Here is a 20,163-nt window from a genome sequence, read left to right on the forward strand (position 1 = left end):
TCCATCCATCCTCCTCCTCTTTTCCGGGATCGGGTCACGAGGGCAGGAGTCTAAGCAAAGATAACCAGACAAAGAGCTCACTTCCTCCAGCTTCTCTGGGGGGACCCCGCGGCATTGAGATGTAGTCTCTCCAACGTGTCCTGGGTCTTCCCCGGGGCCTCTGCCCAGTGATTCAGTTCCAGAACACCTCCCCAGGGAGGCGTCCAGGAAGCATTCGGACTACACGCATGAGCTACCTCAACTGGCTTCCTTCAATGTGGAGGAGAAGTGGTTATACTCTTGGTCACCTGCTCTCCGCAGGTGACCAAGCTTCTCACCCCACAGTGTGAACCCACAGAGGAAGCTCATTTCAGCCACTTGTATTCGGGCCCTGGTTCTTTGGGTCATGACCCAGAGCTCATGACCATAAGTGAGTATTGGAATGAAGATCGACCAGTAAATTAAGAGCTTTGCTCTTTGGCTTAGCTCTCTTCAGACTGATACAGCGACCACATAACTACGGACGCTGCTCCGATCTGCCAATCAATCTTACACTCCGATCTTCCCTCACTCTTAAACAAGACCCCAAGATATTTAAACTCCTCCACCTGGGGCAGCAACACTCCACCCACCGAGAGATGGCAAACTACCTTTCTCCGGTCGAGATCTATGGATTTGGTTTGGCGGTGCTGACCCTCATCCCAGCCGCTTCACACTCGGCCACAAACCACCCCAATGCATGCTGTAGGTCCTGGCTCGATGAAGCCAACAGGACAATATCATGTGCACAGAGCAGAGAGGAAATCCTGTGGTCCCCAAACCACCCAACTGATGATGTGTTGTTGCAATGGTAGGATGGGTTTGGTGCCCATCCTAAGTAAAAATTAAAGCCGCAACCAGCGTTGTATAGCATGGTAAAGCAGACGCAATCTGCCTTCCACGCCCAACTTTAAGCACAACCGCCGCTCTTACCGCCCTCCCCAGCCTCACCGCCCTCATCACCCACCTTTGATCAAGGCTAGTCAAAGCTGCATATGCTAATTATGCTAACTATACTAGCTATGCCAATATGGCTAAAAGTGCTAGCATTGCGATCACCATCATCAATTCTCTAAGAAAAACACATTGCTCAAAATGCTAATTATGCTAACTAAGCTAGCTACGCTAATGTGGCAAAAAGTGCAAGCATAGCGATCAGCACCATCACCTCTGTCTGAAAAACACATTGCTCAAAATGTTAATTAGGCTAACAATGCCAGTTATGCTAATGTGGCTAAAAGTGCTAGCATTGAGATCAGCATCATCAACTCTCTCTGAAAAACACATTGCTCAAAATGCTAATAATGCTAACTATGCTAGTTATGCTAATGTGGCTAAAAGTGCTAGCTTAGGGATCAGTATCATCAACTGACTCAGAAAAAGACATTGCTGCATTGGTGAGAGCTATATGTCATCACATGATTCAAAAATTCCACGTTTTTCAAAATGGCGGCTTTTCTGTTGATTTTATCTCCATAGCAACCCTTTAATGATTTGGTTGCCTCGGGAAGACGAACATTTCGACTTCAGTTTCAGACTAATCTTTTTGTGTGTGAAATACACGATTTTCGGCCCATTAATTTGATGTCATCCTCTTCGGGGGGTGACGTTGACTGTGGTCAACGTGGTTCATGTCTCATAAAAACAAGTTGCTTCTCACTGAGATCTTTTCATTGGGGTGGGGTGTAGAGCCACACCATCACAGCTGCCCAAAGAGGCTCGGTGCCAACTAGCGGTCGGAGGCTTAACCCTTATGCTATTCTAAGATGACCCCACCCTTACATTGACCTCTTCTCCCTACCATGACAAAGGTTGATAAAGGTGGAAAGATTTCATGTAATCCATGGACACCAGTGAAGATCACAAATCATTGAAGAAAAAAGGTTCAGAGCACTATGTAGTGGGTCTAGATGACCCTAATCCCAATGTTAAAGTGCCTAGGATAGCACAAGGGTTACATGGAAAACAAGAGTTAAACGCTGCAGGGCGCTCATAAATAATTAAATAATTATCAGCCTGACAGCATTTAAAATCGATACAAATATCGCCGAATCTCCACCAGTCTTACTGCTTTTGGGAAGAAACTGTTCCTCAGTCTTGTGGTCCTGCTCTTAATGCTCTGTCACTACCTGCCTGAGAAGAGCAGCGAGAACAGAGGGTGCAAGGGCTGACTGGGGTCTTTCAGGATGCAGGAGGCTCGTTTCCTGCATCCAGTTTTGTAGATCTCAGTGGTGAACTGCAGGTGAAACCACAGTCCTCTGCACAGTTTTAGCCAGCCGTTGCAGAGCTTTTCTCTCTGCCACAGAACAGTTGCCGTGCCACACAGTGATGGAGGAGGTCAGGACACTCTCCACTATGCACATATTGGTGGTCAGGACTGAGATTCTAATCACAGCACGCTTGAGCCTAATAAGGAAATAGAGGCGCTGATGTGCCTTCTTCACCAGGCAGGATGGGTTGGTGCTCCAGGTGAGGTCGTTGGAGATGTGCACACCCAAATACCTGAGGCTAAAAACCACTTCCACCTCAGCCCCACCGATGTAAAGAGGAGGAGGAGGAGCATGACTGTCCTTCCTGAAGTCCACGATCATCTCCTTGGTCTTCTTCACATTGATGCAGAGGTTGTTGTCTCTGCACCAGCCCTCCTAATGCTCCACCTCCTCCCTGTAGTTGGACTCATCGTTGTTGGTGATTCGTCGAAGTATAGATGTGTTATCTACAAACTTCACAATCAGACTGCTGGAGTGACTTGCTGTGAAGTCATGCGTGAGCAAGGTGAACAGGACGGGGCTTAGCACAGAGCCCTGTGGGAGGCCCGTGCTGAGGGTGATTGGGGGGGGGGGGGGGGGGGGGGGGGTCACAGATCTTCACAGACTATGGTCTTTCAGGAAGTCCAAGACCTAGTTGCAAAGAGTGAAGCACAGTCCTATGTGTGCAGTTTATGGATGAGGGTATTTGGGATGATTATGTTGAAGGCTGATGTGAACTCCACAAAGGGCAGGCAAACACACGAGTTCTTATTCTCTAGGTGGGTGAGTGTTGTGTGGACCACTAGTGACATCTTGTGTGAATCGGTTTGACCTGTATGCATATTGGTGCAGGTCCTTGGTAACACCAATGGATTCTGTGATGTGGGTCATGAACAGTTTTTCAAAACATTTTATGACCATCGGAGCTAGGATCACTGGCCAATAGTCCGTCAGACCTGTCACTGAGGATGTTTTGGAGTTTGGGATGATCGTTACGGTCTTCAGGCAGGTAGGGAACACTGCCTGCTTCAGGGGGGTGTTGAAAATGTCTGTTAGCACCTCTGTGAGCTGGTGTCTGTCAGGACCCGTCCAGTGATGTTGTCAGGTCCAGAAGCTTTGTGAAGATTGATTCTCTGGATGGTCTTCCTCACTTCTCCACTCTTCAGGGTTGGAGTCCTCAAAGCTCAAAGCAGCGCTACAAAAGGTTGAGTGCGTCTTGTAGAAAGGGGTCTTCGGAACAACTCTGGTGTTGTAGTCTGTGATGCACTTAATGCCCTTCCACATACTACGGGGATTATTGGACGTAAAATGTTGCTGGATCCTCTGAGGGTATGCTTGGCCCTGTTCACCCCAGCGTGCAGATCCCTTCTCACTACTCTGAGTGCTACCTGGTCACCAGACTGGAAAGGAGCATTCCTGTTTTTCAGTAGAGACTACACTTCTGCGTTCAGCCAGGGTTTCTGGTTGGGATAGTACGTTACAGTCATGGTGCAGGTGAAGTTCTCCATGCACTTCCTGATGTACCTGAGGACACCTGATGTATAATCCTCCAGGTGCTCCTCCACCTAGTGCAAAGCTGCCTTCTGAAGACCTGCCAGTCTGTGTCTTGGTTAGCTGGGGCAGTCTCATTGGGCTACACTGTGATGGTCCTCTGTGTTGGTGCCTGGCGTCTGGGGAAAGGGCAGTAAACAGGAACCAGCACGATTGCGATGTGGTCGGAGAAGCCCAAATGAGGATGGGGACAGCTCTGTGTGCATCTTTTTTGTTGATGTGGACACAGTCCAGAGTGTTATTTCCCATGCTGGTGGAACTTGAACAAAGTTTCTGTCAGGTTTACATGGTTTAAGTCTCCTGCAACCACGTAAAATGCCTCCGGGTGCTTATGCTGGAGCGAGCTGATATTGTTGTGGAGCTCTGGCAGTGTATCGTTAGCATAAGCATTAGCATTATGCTAATGCTAATGCATTAGGAGGGATGGTGTTCTGTACCTTCACAAAAAACCCTTTTTGGATGGATATTAACAAAATGCCTTCTGTTAGGGGAAAAAAACAACTTTGGTGTTTAAGTTACATTCAAATTTTTAACCCAGGCTTTGGTCACTGGTTCAAATGGGCCTGTGGGGGAAAAATCCATCCAAAAACATTTTGAGAATTGCTGTTTTCTTTCAGAATGGGGTAACTGTGTACGTCTTCCTGATTTTTCTTCCAAGGAGTTTGGGGATGAAAAATATCTAGGGGTTTCTGTGCACCCACATTTTTAACATGTTGTACAGGGGTTTGCAAACTGGGAGACGTCTGTTTTGCCACAATCAGACATATATTTTTGAAACTGTGAACCCTGGAACTTCTGTTTTTCAGGTATTTGGAGCTGCCCACTTGGGCCAATATTGTTTAAAAACAGGAGAAAATTCACATGAGAGCCCCTCATGGGGTGCTTAATAAGTTCACCAAATTTTAGATTGCTTGTTTGCCTGGTTAGATAGTTAGCTTTAGCATCATGCTAGCAACAAACAACAAAGTTATTTTGCATCAGGGGGATGAATGATACAACATAGTCAAAGATGGGCTTTATTGGCCAAAGGGAAGCATTTTTAATCTTGATTTCACACTTGAATTGGAGTAGGCCGAAACAAGGGTACAGGGGGCTACAGGAACAATGCTTTGACCTGGGGGGCTGAAACTTCTTTCATTACATCAGGCTGTTACCCTAATGCACCATCCAGAGTTTGGAGTCTCTTGCGTAAACTGGGCCACCAAGGGAGACGCAAACATTTACAATAAGCTCATCCTAGATTTTCCTGATGAGGTGTTTTCTTTAATTTCTCAGATCTGCTTAGAGTGAGAACTACCAAACTTACCAGTAATGGTTAAAACCTTGTACTTAGCTACTGTACAAAGTGTGATGCTCCTACGATCACATTTCCCCTCACAAGACCCCAAAAGGTGTTGTTTCAGGACTAGGCCTCAAGCCTCACTTTTTTACCTTTGACATTTGAGTAGAAATTGCCAGGTTATCCTGGCTTTAAAAATGACATAATTTGTTTCAACTAAGTATATCTGTTTGACAATACAAATATTGTCACTTTCCAAAAGTAATTTCAATATTTGTAATCATAAAATATGATATTGAAAAAGTACACACTTTGTCAGGAAAATGTCCCCATTAGTCCAACGTCACACACTGCTATACCCACTCTGACCACTAGGATGTCATGGTGAAACACACCTTGTCATGAAAAGTCATCTCCAGGGGACCGATTTTACTTTGCAAAAAAAACAGCACTAGGCATATCAGGAGGCTTTTTTCTATTGATTCCAATGCTTGTGCCTGTGGGGACCGAGCTTCGGTCCCCACGGAAAAAATTGGTACCCACGAGGTGGGTGAAATTTCAGGTCCCGGATCCCACAAGGGTAGAAATACAAACGCACACACACACACACACACACACACACACACACACACACACACACACACACACACACACACACACACACACACACACACACACACACACACACACACACACACACACACACACATACATACATACATACATACATACATATATATATATTGATGATTTCTATGAAATATGTATTTTTAATATAGCTATTTTTCTAATGAAAAATACAATTATTTTTTATACTTCATCTGATATGTTTTAATGATTTCAGAAATAATGTTTCCTTTGAATGTCTGTTTACACAGTCATTATGTACTTATTCTTTGTTGTGTGATTTCTTGATACTTGTGTATTTTTGATGACCTGAATCTTGGTTAATAAAATCTAAATAATTGATATAAGTTAAGAACCGGATAATAATAATTTAGATAAAGAAAATCCAAAATTAAAAACTTAAGTAATGAAAGCAGGGGTTGGATTTTATAAGTTAACTTCCTCTCAGTCCCTTTTGCGCGATCTACTGAACACTTGATGTTGAATAATTCCATGAACTGTGTGCAAAAGAGCTAATATGTTTATTTATGATTAAGAGTAGAGTATAAATTGAATTATATACTAGTGGATATATGTGTATTTTGCAATACATTTTCTTATGCTGTGTTTGATATATCTTTATTTAAATAGAAATTTCTGTTGTTCGTCTTATTTCTGCTTCAATTGCTTGAAATAAACGTTTTCCTAATCAAAGGTAAAATTTTTGTCTGAATTCGTGGTTCTGGTCCAAACCTGTCCTGGATGGGCTTGTTTGACCTTCCCATAAACCGTGATATAGATCCTGAGCTCACATTTGGATCAATGAGAGAAAACTGGACAAAAATCAAAATAATTTTTGAAACATTGTTTTATGGGTTTCGACAAACAAATAATTATCCTCCTCTGAAGAGAAATAAAGGCAACGAGTCGCCACACTGCAAAAAAAGAAACAAATAAAGACAGAGAACAGGGGGAGGAGCCTGCGTTTGCGTTGGCGCTGCCCTGTTTCACTCTGGAACACCACTGGTGCCGCTTTCAACCGCTGAAGCTGCCAGCCAATCGCCTTTCCCCGTCTGCCCTGTCACCCTGCATCATTGGGGTCAAAGGGCACTGCGCCTCCCAATTAATGAGCCAGCGAGCTCTTGGATGCCCCCCTCGTCCCCCTGTGCTCCCACAGTGGAGTGTGAGACAGGGGTGAAGGAGAGAAGAGATGGAGACGGGCTCCGTTCACCTGCAGGGTCCTTCAAACCTTTCAGGCCCCCCCAAAAAAGTCCCAGAGTTCTGCTGCCGCAACTTGCCGGTTCCCCGTTCCCTCAGCGGTAACTGTTCACCCTTGTAATCAGATCATGCCTGCTGAAGGGTCAGGAACAAAAACATGCAAATTCTAATTAAATGTGCAGCGTTGGGACAAGCCCTGTTTGATCGCTGAGCCCTTTTATGCCCCCTAATCGCTCCTGACAGCCCCTTCCAACAGATTCTGTGACAAACTTCTCAATTCAACTGAGGGGGATTTTTGAACTTTGCTTGTTCCTGCGGCCTTGGCTCTGGGTCTGTCAAACAATCCAAATCAATGACCCAATTGACCACTGGTCCCCTTCTTGATAACCTCAATGAGCTCTATGTTGCCATTCATCATGTCAGAGGGCCAAATGCCGACAGCATTTTATGGTAATTAAACACTCGTTCGGGTCCGGGCCTAAATACAAACACTGGAGGTCCAGAAAGCACGGGCCAGCGCTGGGGGCTGCAGGTGCAGGGAGAGGACAGAGAGATGCAGGGACGAGGTGGAGCGGGGGCCACCGAGCGCGGGACTTTCCCACCAACATGGCCCGGCGCCACCGGCACACTCATTAGGTCATTACAATAACGAAGGAGACATTTTTTTGTTTTATTAAAAACCTCATTAATCCCACAACAAAAGGCACGTACTGACCTCATTGGTGCCCCTGTTAACTGAATATGCCTTTATATAATGGAGCGTCTAATTGCAACTCTGCGCCTCGCAGCTTTCCCTCCGTTCGACCCGCCGGTCTTTGCTGAACGGGGAGTGAAAGGGGAGCTAAGGAGAATTGGCCTCCGGGAGCGACCACTGACCTAATGGGAATCCGGCTCGGACTTGAGTTCCTGTCGCTGCTGGAAGCCAGACATTTTCCACGGTTCCAACAGCCAAAGTGATAAACCTTTTCCTCGCTTAGAAACCTGATTGTTTTCACTTTGCTCACATTTTCAGTTAAACTCTGAAGACATAGAAAACTGATGTTTTTATTTTTTGCAGCATTAACCTTTAAAACCCTTTGAGACTCCATGCAAATATTTGATGAGAAGCTCCGGGTGGAGTTTGGATGTTCTCCCCATGCATGCATGGGTTTTCTCCAGGGGCTCCGGCTTCCTCCCACTGTCCAAAAAACACGCTCCATAGGTTAATTGGTTGATGTAAATTGTCCCTAGGTGTGAATGTGAGTGTGCATGGGTGTGTGATTGTGGCCCTGCGACAGACTGACGACCGGTCCTGGCTGTCCTCTGCCTTTGTGTGGCCGGGATAGGCTCTAGCAGCCCCGTGACCCCAAAACAGACACAACGGGTTTAGAAGATGAATGAATGAGCTAAAGGTTTCCATGGTCCTCAACATCTTTGAAGGCCCAACTTCATCTGAGCCTCATCATTTCATAAAATTGACAAAACTAACCATTCTGGCTGTTTTAAAACGTGTCTCTCTCACTTCCAAATATACTCAAAAGAGGTTGATATACTCATCTCGCCACTCTTAGGAAAAGAATCAGAGGCATCCATGACAACTCATGAAAACCTAAAATCAGATCTACTTGAAAAACAGGCATTTGACCTCAAACCAACAACAGCAGTTTGGAGTTCTCTCACTGCCAGCAGGTGACACACCTACAGAGACCTTCCACCGTCTCAAGAGACCGTACCTGTACTGACGATGGATCCAACCGGAGCAGCATTCCTAAGGAGGTGATTGGTGAGACGATGATCCTGGAGCAGCTTCTGCTGGGAATCTCTCTGGATAGTTCACTCTTTACCACCTGAATGCATGGGAAGAGAAACTCAAATAATCTAGTTTATCAGGCTGCCACTGAATCCGGAACCTTTTTTTTTTACTTGTCCAGCAGGTGAGCAAACAGAAAAGAGCTTTTGTGTGGGACAGAATTTACTGTTACAATAGGGGTTTATGAATCTTCAGACACTAGGTGTATATTTGTATAAACCCCTTTTGGATTTTGGGCTAAACTTTATCTATTTAATTATGTCTGTAAACATTTATGGGGATGTTGGAGATGGAGGATAAGGGACAAAAAGAAAAGGGAGAAATGGGGGGTTAAGGAAGTTGGAGGGTGTTTAACCCTTGTGCTATCCTAGGCACTTTAACGTTGGGAGTTGGGTCATCTAGACCCACTAGACAGTGCGCTGAACCTTTTTTCTTTAGTGATTTATGATCTTCACTGGTGTCCATGGATTACATCATGAAATCTTTCCACCTTTATCCACCTTTGTCATGGTAGGGAGAACACGTCAAAGTAAGGGTGGGGTCATCTAAGATAGCACAAGGGTTATAAAAGTAGAGGGGAGTGGAATCAATAGGCAACAAGTTTTTTAAGCTTTATTATTAAGACCGTCAGGTGTAGAGGTTAGTCAAAAGGGCGGGGCCTTTCTACAAACACTCAACTTGCAGACAAACAGATCCATGAATGATTTTGTTTTCCTCGTCTGAGGTGGAATCTGGATCAAAACTGTACGGCTGGATAGCTCTGATATTGCTCGCCACATTTATTCAGGAGTTGTGCTGCAGGAGTTCATGGAGACTGAATCCAAAAGGACTGCTATGATGGAGTGATGAGGAGGAGGGAGAGAGTGGAGGCAGGGATGAAAGGGAGCAGCAGTGGAGATGAGTGGATCTGTCATCCCAGCAGACAGGAAACACCATGTTGACCATTGGTCTGCAGTTCCTGCTCCTCTTGTTTCAACCGAAAAACAACCAAACACTGCTTTTAATGTCCAATGATTAGAAGACAGAGAGGAGAAAACGTTATCCTTTTTCATTTCTGTGCCTGATGGATGTTAACCTTCATGTAAATGAAATTTTTAAGGATAGATTAGGTTGTTGTGGAAACATTTGTTCTTCTTAGATTCAGTAAAAGAGTTTTGAACGTCTGCTTTCTGACAGCAGCATTGTGAGCTCAGTAAGGTTTCCACAGGATAAATGTTCTGGATCTCTATTTATACCATGGCACGGGTGAATACTCAATTCTGATAGGCTGCTGAGTGTGGATTAAGTAAGGGTTGATGGTAGACGAAGTATGCATTTTCAGAATTTAACGCACGCTGTGGAAGCCTGAACTGTCCAACACCAATCGGAGAACGGTTGTTTCCGTGAAGTGAGTCAATGCTGATGACGCACATTTTGTTAGCCGTTAACCCACTTATACCATGGTCACCCACAAAAGAAATAAACATTCACTTAGTTTTTAATACTTTATTCTTGTTATTTGTTTGGTTTAGATTTAGTTTTTTCACAACTATTTGTTATGTGTTGCAGCATGTTGTCATGGTAACAGCACCAACCTCAACTGCAGTGGCAAAGGAAAGCGATATATATGCTGATCGTCCCGATAGGTTGAATAAAGCGACAAGAGACAAAGTTCACCTCTTACCACTTGTTTTTGTCCAGATGATAAAGCAAAAGTTTGTTTTAAAGACGCCAGCGCAGTGATACAGAAGATTTGAGCTATGCGACCGGAACTACTTTTTTAGCCGTCCATTATCACTGTGTATTATCACTTTTTAATGCACACCCAGCAGCCAATCAGAATCGAGAATTCACCCGGATTTTGGTATGATCCACCTGACTTCTGGTACAATTTTCATAGTCATGAAAATAAAGAAAAGTCTTTGAATGAGAAGGTGTGTCCAAACTTTGGTCTGTACTGTGTGTGTGTGTATATATATATATATATATATATATATATATATACACACACACACAGTTTTCAATCAAGTGTTTTTCTGGAGGAGAAAAACACAGAGGTCAGGCGTCTCGGCTGATTTATCAGATTTAATCTTTTAGCTGCAAATCTCTGTCTCTGCTGGTGGCTTTCCTGCTTCTCCATCTTGCTCGGTGCACTCCTCCTTTCCTCTGACCTCCCCGCCTCCTGCTGTGGTATCCCAGAGGCCCTGAGGGGCACAGAGCTCCTTCTTCCCCTCCGGCCCCACCTCCACAGGAAAGCCCTCAGACTTTTGCCAAATACCTGCACAGATTCTTGCCCTCACTGGGATGCAGCGAGAGGCCCCTGGCAGCTTCGCAGCACCGCAGGCCTCGGAAATACCTGATTCTCTGCGTGGGGGCTTTGCTGAGCGGCGCTGCCAGAAGGATCTTCACACCCTGTTGGAGTCAGAGGTCAGATAAGAATCTGAAGATGTTGAAGCACAGCCACACAGGGGAAAGTGAAGTTAAACCTGAGAGACCTGCTCAAAGTACAGCTTTTCACAACAAACTCTTTGAAATGTGCAGCATTTTTATCAGCTTTTCCAAATCTTTTTGACTGAATTGAGAAAGGTGAATAAGTAAACAAGAGCTTGAGTACCTGTGAAAACAACCACAACATACAGATACACAAACAAACTGTGCAGATGACAGGACAATACTACATCAAACAAAACTGCAGCAGAAACGCTCACTCTGCATGGAGGCTGAGCAGCAGCAGAAACCATAACTGCTGTAGGTCAGTCAGAGCCACAACTACTGCTGCCACGCCACCCAGTGGATGCTCAGTTACACTGCAGCATGTTTTCACGGAGCAACACGGGCGGCCATGGTGCAGTGGTAGGGCGGTCGACCCATGATCGTAAGATTGCAGATTCAATTCCTGCCTTGCACGCCCATGTGTCGAAATGTCCTTGGGCAAGACACTTGAAGTGTTATTGTATCAATGAAGACCAACAATAACTTATAGAGGGACCTCGCACTTTATTCACTTCCAACTTCTTAGCCATACATGAAGAACTAAGGCTCAGGTGAAAAGGCAAACTCTGTATCACTCCGCGTAGGGAACTATATTCATAGTATGTGAGACATATCACAACATCCCCTCTGTTTAGCTCAAATCTATATCACAAACAAAATAAAGTGAATATGATAACCCTCAGATCACTGTAACAATAACAATAGCACATTCTGTGTCATGTTAATAGAAATTAGAAACATACATTCCCATTTGTCTTGAGCATCATTTTTTTTTTTTTTTTTTTTACATCCGTTAGGGTCTGGAAAACAGCATAATAACAATACGAAGTAAAGAATCAACAGTTTTGATTTTTCCTCTTGTTTATAGACCAAAGTCCTTGTACCGAGATGGTTTTTTTATAACTCTACCAGATCGTGTGCAGGTTGGTGGTGGACTGTTCTGTCTTTCATAGTTTGTGGTTGTTGTGCATGGGGTTTCAGTGATGGTCTCTGCAGAGTCATTGCAATCCTCTTGATGCTGGGTTTGTTGTGGTGCCTCTGCAATTTGGTTCCTCCTTTCGTTGATCTGTATATGTGGTTTAAAGAGTTCTCTTAGGTGACTCCTGCAGCGTCTGATTTGATTTCCGTTGGGTGTTTGGACAATGTAGCTTCTTGGCTCGGTGCTCTTTTCCACTACAGTTGCTGGGTGCCACGTTCCCCTTTCTTTATTTAACACAGTCACATGTTGTCCTGGTTGGAGAGGTGGTAGCTCCTTACGACTGTTTCTGTCGTGGTGTTCTTTCATATTTGCAGTTCGTTGTTCTAGGTGCAGTCTGTGTTCTTCTTTGCCAGGATCTGTTCGACTTGGTAGCAGGGTGGTGACAGGTCTCCCAAAAATCAGTTCTGCAGGTGATGGTAGTTTACTGTCGATTGGTGTTGCTCTGATCTGTAATAGTGCCATTTGTAGATTTCCACCATATTTCAGTGTCTTCTTGACGATGGATTTGATGTGTCGTACATGTCTCTCGATGAATCCGTTACTTTTCGGGTAGTGAGGAGAGCTGGTGATGTGTTTGACTCCCCACTCCTTTGTGAACCGTTTGAAAGCTTCTCCTGTGTATTGTGTCCCGTTGTCCGTCAGTATTTCATCTGGACGCCCAAATAATGACACATACGCTTGTATTTTTTGTGCAACTGCATGACTTGATGTTGTGTGCATCTCATCCACCATAGGGAACTTGGAGTATCTGTCCACAGTTAATAAGTAGTGGCGACCATTCACCTCAAACAGATCTGATGCGAGTGATTGCCACGGCTTAGTTGGTACCTTATGTGGTTGAAGAGGTTCCTCTGGGTTTGCATCCTGGTATTCAATACACACTGAGCAGGATCTGCACATCTTCTCAATGCCGTCGTTCATTTTGATCCAGTATACGCTTTCTCTTGCGAGGCGACGTGTTTTCTCAATTCCTTGATGACTGGAATGCAGTTGTTTTAGAATGCTCTCCGTCATAGAGTCAGGAATCGGCACTTGTCTGCCTTTGAATATGACTCCTGTTTCTATGCCAAGTTCATCTCTGAAGGCCCAGAAGGCACGAAGATGTTTTGGTAAGTCCTGTATTTTTTCTGGCCATCCTTGAAGAATCACCTCCTTTAGTGCACTGAGTTTGAGATCTTTGCTTGTTTCTGCTCGAAGGGTGTTCTGTTTGTCAGGTGAGAAGTTAATTAGTGCTATGGTGTACATTTCAGGGTCTTCCGGTTCAAAAATCAGTCCGTCTATACGTTCATCCAGCTCTATTTCACTGCTGTTCTCTGGGTTGGGTAATCGACTTAGGGTGTCTGCGAGGACCATCTGTGGTCCAGGACGGTACATGACCTCGAAATTGTACCCCTGAACTTGGACTAGCATTCGTTGTAACCTTGGTGGAGCCGCGTGTAGTGTTTTTCTGCATATGGTTACAAGTGGCTTGTGATCTGTGATCACTATGAATCCTTTTCCGTACAGATATGTGTGGTATCGTTGTATTCCATAAACAATAGCAAGCATTTCTCGCTCAATGTTGCTATATCTGGACTGAGTATCTGTTAGTGTTTTGGATCCAAAAGCTATAGGTTGGTTCTTTTGCACAAGGGCAACACCTAAGCCTTTCTGAGATGCATCCACTTCAAGTGTTATAGTCAAGCTGGGATCGTAGTATTTCAAACATGCGTCCTCAGTGATCATTGTTTTAAGGTCATCAAAGCAATTTTGGTAGTTTGTGTCCCATACCCATGGTGTGTCGTTCTTCAGTAGTCCTCTCAGGGTGTGAGCTTTGTCTGCGAACCTTGGTATGTAGGGGGACAGGTAGGATAGCATCCCAATGAATCTGTGTAACTCATCTTTGTTTTGTGGTGTTGGCATCTTTTGGATGTCTCTGACTTTGGCTGGGTCAGGTCGAATACCATTGGCGGTGTACTGGTTACCAAAAAATGAGATTTGGTTCTGTTTAATGTTACATTTTTCACTGTTGAACACCAAACCTGTGTTTGCAGCACGCTCCATCAGGTTGATTAGGTTCCTATCATGTTCCTCTTCATTTTTTCCATATACTGCAATGTCATCTGCGATGCTGACCACACCTTGCAATCCTTCCAGGATCTGGTCCATCTTTGCCTGAAAGATATCCTGAGACACACTGAGTCCAAATGGTAGACGCTTCCAGCAGTACCTGCCAAATGGAGTGCGAAATGTTGTTAACAGTTGTGAATCTTCATCCAAATGTATAGACCAGTATCCTGCCTTAGCGTCAAGCTTGCTAAATACTTTTGCATTTGCAAATTTTGGATTTAGTTCCTCAACTGTTGGAATCCTGTGCGGGCATCTTTTTAAACTGTCGTTTAGTTTTTTAGGGTCTAGACATATCCGTAGACTACCATCTTTCTTGGTACTGTATGCTAGACTGGAGCACCAATCTGTGTGCACTTCCACTTTGCAGATCACATCCTGTTCCACAAGATTATCGAGTTCTTTTTTGAGCTTGTCTTTTATGTGAATACTGCATTTGCGTGGTGGGTCTTGAAATGGTTCAGCACCCTCTTTTAGCAGGAGTTTTGCAGTCCCACTGAAGTTACCAAGCTTATCAAACTGGTTTGCATAAGCCTTCTTTAAATCTTCTATGGTGTTTATGTGGAGCAATGGATTGGCTTTTTTAGGTTTTGTTGTGGTCTGGCTCTTGTTTTCTTTGTTAGCTGCTTTGCTGACATTAGCAATAGAGTCCACGTTCACAGTTACCAGGTTGAGTGCTTCGCATGTGGGCAGTCCAACTATTGCTGGACCTGGTACATCCACAACATAAAACATGGCGTTAATCCACTCTGAGTGCTTCCATTGACATGGGATGTTTATTTTCCCATAGCATCGGATCCTGTGTCCGCTGTAGGCTGACAGTTTTGCATGGCTCTTTTGGAGTCTGTTCATCGCCTGTCTGTTTCTGCCGTACATTTGTCTGTATGTACGTAGTGGCAAGGTATTCCCTGATGCACCTGTGTCAATTTTTAAACGAAGTGTGTGTTTCTGGCCAGGTACGTCAGGTGATTTTATATTTAGGATTGTATAAGCCTCTTCTCTTGGCATTTTTGCATCAATGCTGTGCATACATTTTTCGCTGACCGTGACAGAGTGAAACTCTCTTTGATATGGGTCATCTTCACTTGAGTCTGTGGTTTGTATGGCATCTATTTTTCCTTTGTTTGGCTTTTTACGGTCATTCTTGTATGACTGGCTCAGATAACTTTTTTTGTGGTATCTGCCCATTGACTGTGGTTGAGATTTATCTCGCCAGTGTTGGTTGGTATATTCTGTTTTTTTCTGTTGCTTTCTGTTTCTGCAGCATTTAGCCCAGTGTCCTGTGTATCCACATAGGTGACATATATCATTAAAAGCAGGACATTGTCGTGGCTTATGATCTGATCCACATCTTTGGCACAGCCTTCCCCTTCCTTTAATAATAGCATCCACTCTTTCCTTTTGCTCTGTTTTGCATACCTCAAGTTGGTGAAGTTGGAGATTTCCTGCTGTGAGAGCTTCATGTTTTCGTCCTTCAGTCAGGACTTTGGCCAGAGAACAACCTTGAGGCTTGCTGTAAAGCTCATTTCTGAAAGCTTCATGCGGCGTGCTGGCTATGATCAGCTCAATCAGGCGTTCATGGAGTTCTTCATCTGTGAATTGACATTTTAGTGCAAGAGTTCTTGCTCTGTTTATAAAATCATCAATACTCTCGCCTGCTTTCTGTCTATATTGCATAAGATGCAGTCTGTGAATTCTGAAGTTGACATCCAACTTTAATTGTCCTTCAAAAAACTTCCACAGATTTGCCGGGACTTTTTTTTCAGCCGGACTTAGGCCGCTAGCATTTAGCCTCTTTAGCCCCTCATCTCCGATGCCTCGGCATATTTTCCTGGCTTGTTTTACTTCATCTGAGATCTCCTCATCCTCTAGGTACAGGCACATTTTTTGCTTGAACAATGAAATTGCCTCACCCAGATCCGGGTCGGACCAGTTCATAGTAGGAAGATGCGACGCCATCTCGAACCAACAGGCTACACGTGCAGTTAGCTAGCAGCAGCACGTCACTTATCCACGGACAAGTTGTCGCTTCGGTTCGCGTCGGGGAAATTCTTCTCCTCTCTCGTCTTTTTTTTTTCAATCTCTGTTTTCCGCTGCCACCATGAAGTGTTATTGTATCAATGAAGACCAACAATAACTTATAGAGGGACCTCGCACTTTATTCACTTCCAACTTCTTAGCCATACATGAAGAACTAAGGCTCAGGTGAAAAGGCAAACTCTGTATCACTCCGCGTAGGGAACTATATTCATAGTATGTGAGACATATCACAACAACACTGAACCCCACCTTGCCTCTGTTGGGAGGTTGGCGCCAGTGTTCGGCAGCAGAGCCACCATCAGTGTGTGAATGTGTGTGTGATTGGGTGAATGGGACTGTAAAGCGCTTTGGGCCTTCAAAAGAGGGCCGAAAGCGCTATATAAGTATACGCCATTTACCATTTAGAGCTGTAAAACACAAAGTTTGAAACATCTACATAGAGTTAAACATGAAAAAGGACAAAGTGAGTGTGTGATGCTAAATGAACTATTTCCCCTCCTGAGTTCAAATGTTTAGTCCATCTCCATCTCCTTTCAGGCGTCACCACAGCAAATCAGTCTTCACTGATTCACACAGGAGGTTTGACAGATACTTTTTTGCCAGATGCCTTTCCTGACATCCCTGTAGTTTTCCGCCAGCTGGCGACCCAGACTTGGCCCTTTGTGGCTACAGTGCGAAGGAGCTTGCCCGAGGACCCACACTATGAAGCTCATTGTGCCCCTTGGGGACCAAACTCTGGTTTAGCCTGTGCCAGTCCCGCACTTAACCAACTGAGTCATCCAGGCACCCGTTCATGAGGTCAATACGAGTAACCCTTGTGCTATCCTAGGCACTTTAACATTGGGAGTTGGGTCATCTAGACCCACTAGACAGTGCGCTGAACCTTTTTTCTTCAATGATTTGTGATCTTCACTGGTGTCCATGGATTAAATGAAATCTTTCCACCTTTATCCACCTTTGTCATGGTAGGGAGAACACGTCAATGTAAAGGTGGGGTCATTTAAGATAGCACAAGGGTTAACCAAATTAGGAAAAACATTGAATGCTTTGGTTGTCTTGGTTAAATAAAAGGAGAAACAAATTTAAAACGGGAAGATACTTTCATAAATCAGCATCTACAGAGATACTATTGTATCAAACTGCTGTCCTGAACTTTTAGTTTCTCACGGGAAACCTAGAGCTGTGAAGGTGTCGGATTTTTCATCACCGCGGTGATGAACCACCAGGGGGCGCGGTGTCGCGGTTTACCGCAGCCCCCCCCCCCCAAAAAAAAAAAGAAAATCCCCCGGCGGCCGCATCAGTAATAAATACAATTACAACGTAGTATTCTTTATTATAAAATAACAGTAACAACTAACTACTACCTAACTAATGAACTAACTATATATAAAACCCATATAGGTGTTGTGGATTGACTGTGACTGTGTGGGTCAGTGCTGCATGTACGTAGGAGGAAGGTGCGCACATGTTTGTTGGTGGTGCGTGTTGATCCCTCTGCAGCGGACCGTTCTCTAGCTGCACGCGAGCCTTCACCTGTGCTCTTTGGCACACACATCTTCTCAGAATATTAAATATTGCCCAGTAATAAACAGACTGCAGACACTTTGTCACTTTTCCGGTAGCCATGAAGAACACGGGACAGGAGGCTCCGCCTTTGTTTATACAGACACGTAACGTTACACTGCAAAAAATAGTTCCCAAACAAAACATGTAGTGATATTCATTGAAATCTACCAGTGCGCGTTCATGTTTGGAGTGAAGGTGAACCCTAATAACCCCCCCCCCCCTCCCTACACACACAAAATCCTCCGGCGGGCGGCCGTGTCGCGCGCCCTTAAGAACGCACGCAGCTTGAAACGGAAATGAATACAATGTAAATTAACAATTAGAACGCAGTAAATTTGTCATATTTCCTCGCGAGACGAAAACTTCTGTTGTAGAATGAGTTTGTGTGCTTCTGAAAGCGCGCTCCTGCATGGCCGGCCCTCCCTATACGCGAATTACGCAGCCGCGTAGGGCCCCCGTCATCACCAGGGCCCCGAAGTGGCGAAAAAAATGAAATAAAGAAAGACCCAAATCTGGCAACCCATTTCATAGAATTTCCGTACCAACGTGCGCCCTAAATCTTGTGCAAAAGAAACTTGCCTGCACTTTTGTGATCCCCCCTTCAACACACCTGAACCAATCTGGCAACCCAAATAAGGGCGTCACGCCCCTCTTAGCAACGATTGGTCAACATCATTCCATCTGAACCATACACAGCGTGCATTGACGAGCGCATTTTGTTTCAATAAAGTTGCGAAAAAGAAAAAAAACAAGCACATTTTATCACACTGATCAAAACGACAAGAGAACTTCATGCCAGAGAGACTTTATCCATCAGGAGCTGAAAAAAGATTAAGAACTTCAACATCAATCTTAAGGTAAGTTTGGAGGATGTTGGAGCCATATTATCCTGCCTTTCTGTGCAGATGCGCAATTTACGTAAATACTAATCGATCCGAGGTGAAGATTGCACATAAACGACCCCGTTTGTCGTCATTTCCAATGGAAAACTGGAAAATAATTCTGATATCCAAGTTTCCAAGATCATGAGGTCGGACATGACCTTACAAAACGGCTAATAGCAAAGAAAAGTAAATAATGATGATGGTACGGTGGCTGAAAAATGTTTTAACTCATGTCATAATCGTATTGTTTAATTGTTTTGCTAACACATTTAGTGCGTTCTGCATTTTCCGGTTTATGTCATTAAAAAACTGCTGTTTATTATAGCAGGTCAGGTAGTCTGACTTTTTCAACATTGAATGTGTCTTAAAATCTTGCATTGGCATAAAATATGGAGAATCAAAACTGCCAAATACAAATAGGAAATAAATGTTCTCATTTATAAATGATAAACAAAATAAATGTACTTATTTTAAAATCATGAACGTAAAATAATAGATAAAGACGTGTATAAATGCTTATATTTCCATTTATACTCAAATTAGTGTTCACATTTATTATTTATAAATAGGTACATTAATTTCTCATTTGTATTTTGCAGTTTTGATTCTACATAATGATGATGTTTTGCACAGTTCCGTCTCAGCCGACAGTTTCTTCTGCTCTCATAACGTATTGGAGGAGGTGCAGCGTCCACATCCCAAGATGTTCTTGTCATCACTAAGGATGGACTGTCAGGTAATTTTATAGCATGTAAAGTAGCTTGAAAAACAGTGTCTGCATAACCCCTTATATTTATAAACAGCAGCTGAAGAGAATGGAGTCCCAAGTTCTTCATAATTAAATTAATTAATATCACCTCATGCAAATAATCAAACAATAAATCTCTCATAAATGTATAAAAAGATCATGAAATTGTGAAAAACTGGCTTTTTATTGGCTTTATCAGTGATTATTCTATAATAATATTTCTTGTTTATTAGCTACAGAAGAAACTTCTGTCACCACATCTACTGTTGAAAGGGAAACATTTGACTGTTTTACTTTTCACTGTTTTCTTTTGTTGAAGTTCTGTATCTTATGTTCCAGAGGCTCCAAGAGAGACTATGGAAGAGGAGCAGACTGGATCCAAAATTCCACCAACCTCCAGTCCAGTTGGTCCAGCTGAATCACCAACCACACTCTCTGATCCAGTAAGAATGGATTTGGTGCAGAGAGGTCCTTTTCAGACTGAGAAAGACTATGACTTTCCAAAATCCCCCTCATTGAGCTGTTGTGTTCTTTATGTTGGATTTTTTTATCGTTATTTGATTTTCTGTTAAGTTGCTGTTTTAAATAAGTTGGAGTTTTGTGAATGTCATTTGTTGAGTGCCTAATGTTACATTAAAAAATATATATCTATATGCAT

The sequence above is a fragment of the Oryzias latipes genome, chromosome 15 (assembly GCF_002234675.1).
Source record: "Oryzias latipes chromosome 15, ASM223467v1".
NCBI classification, from domain to species: Eukaryota; Metazoa; Chordata; class Actinopteri; order Beloniformes; family Adrianichthyidae; genus Oryzias; species Oryzias latipes.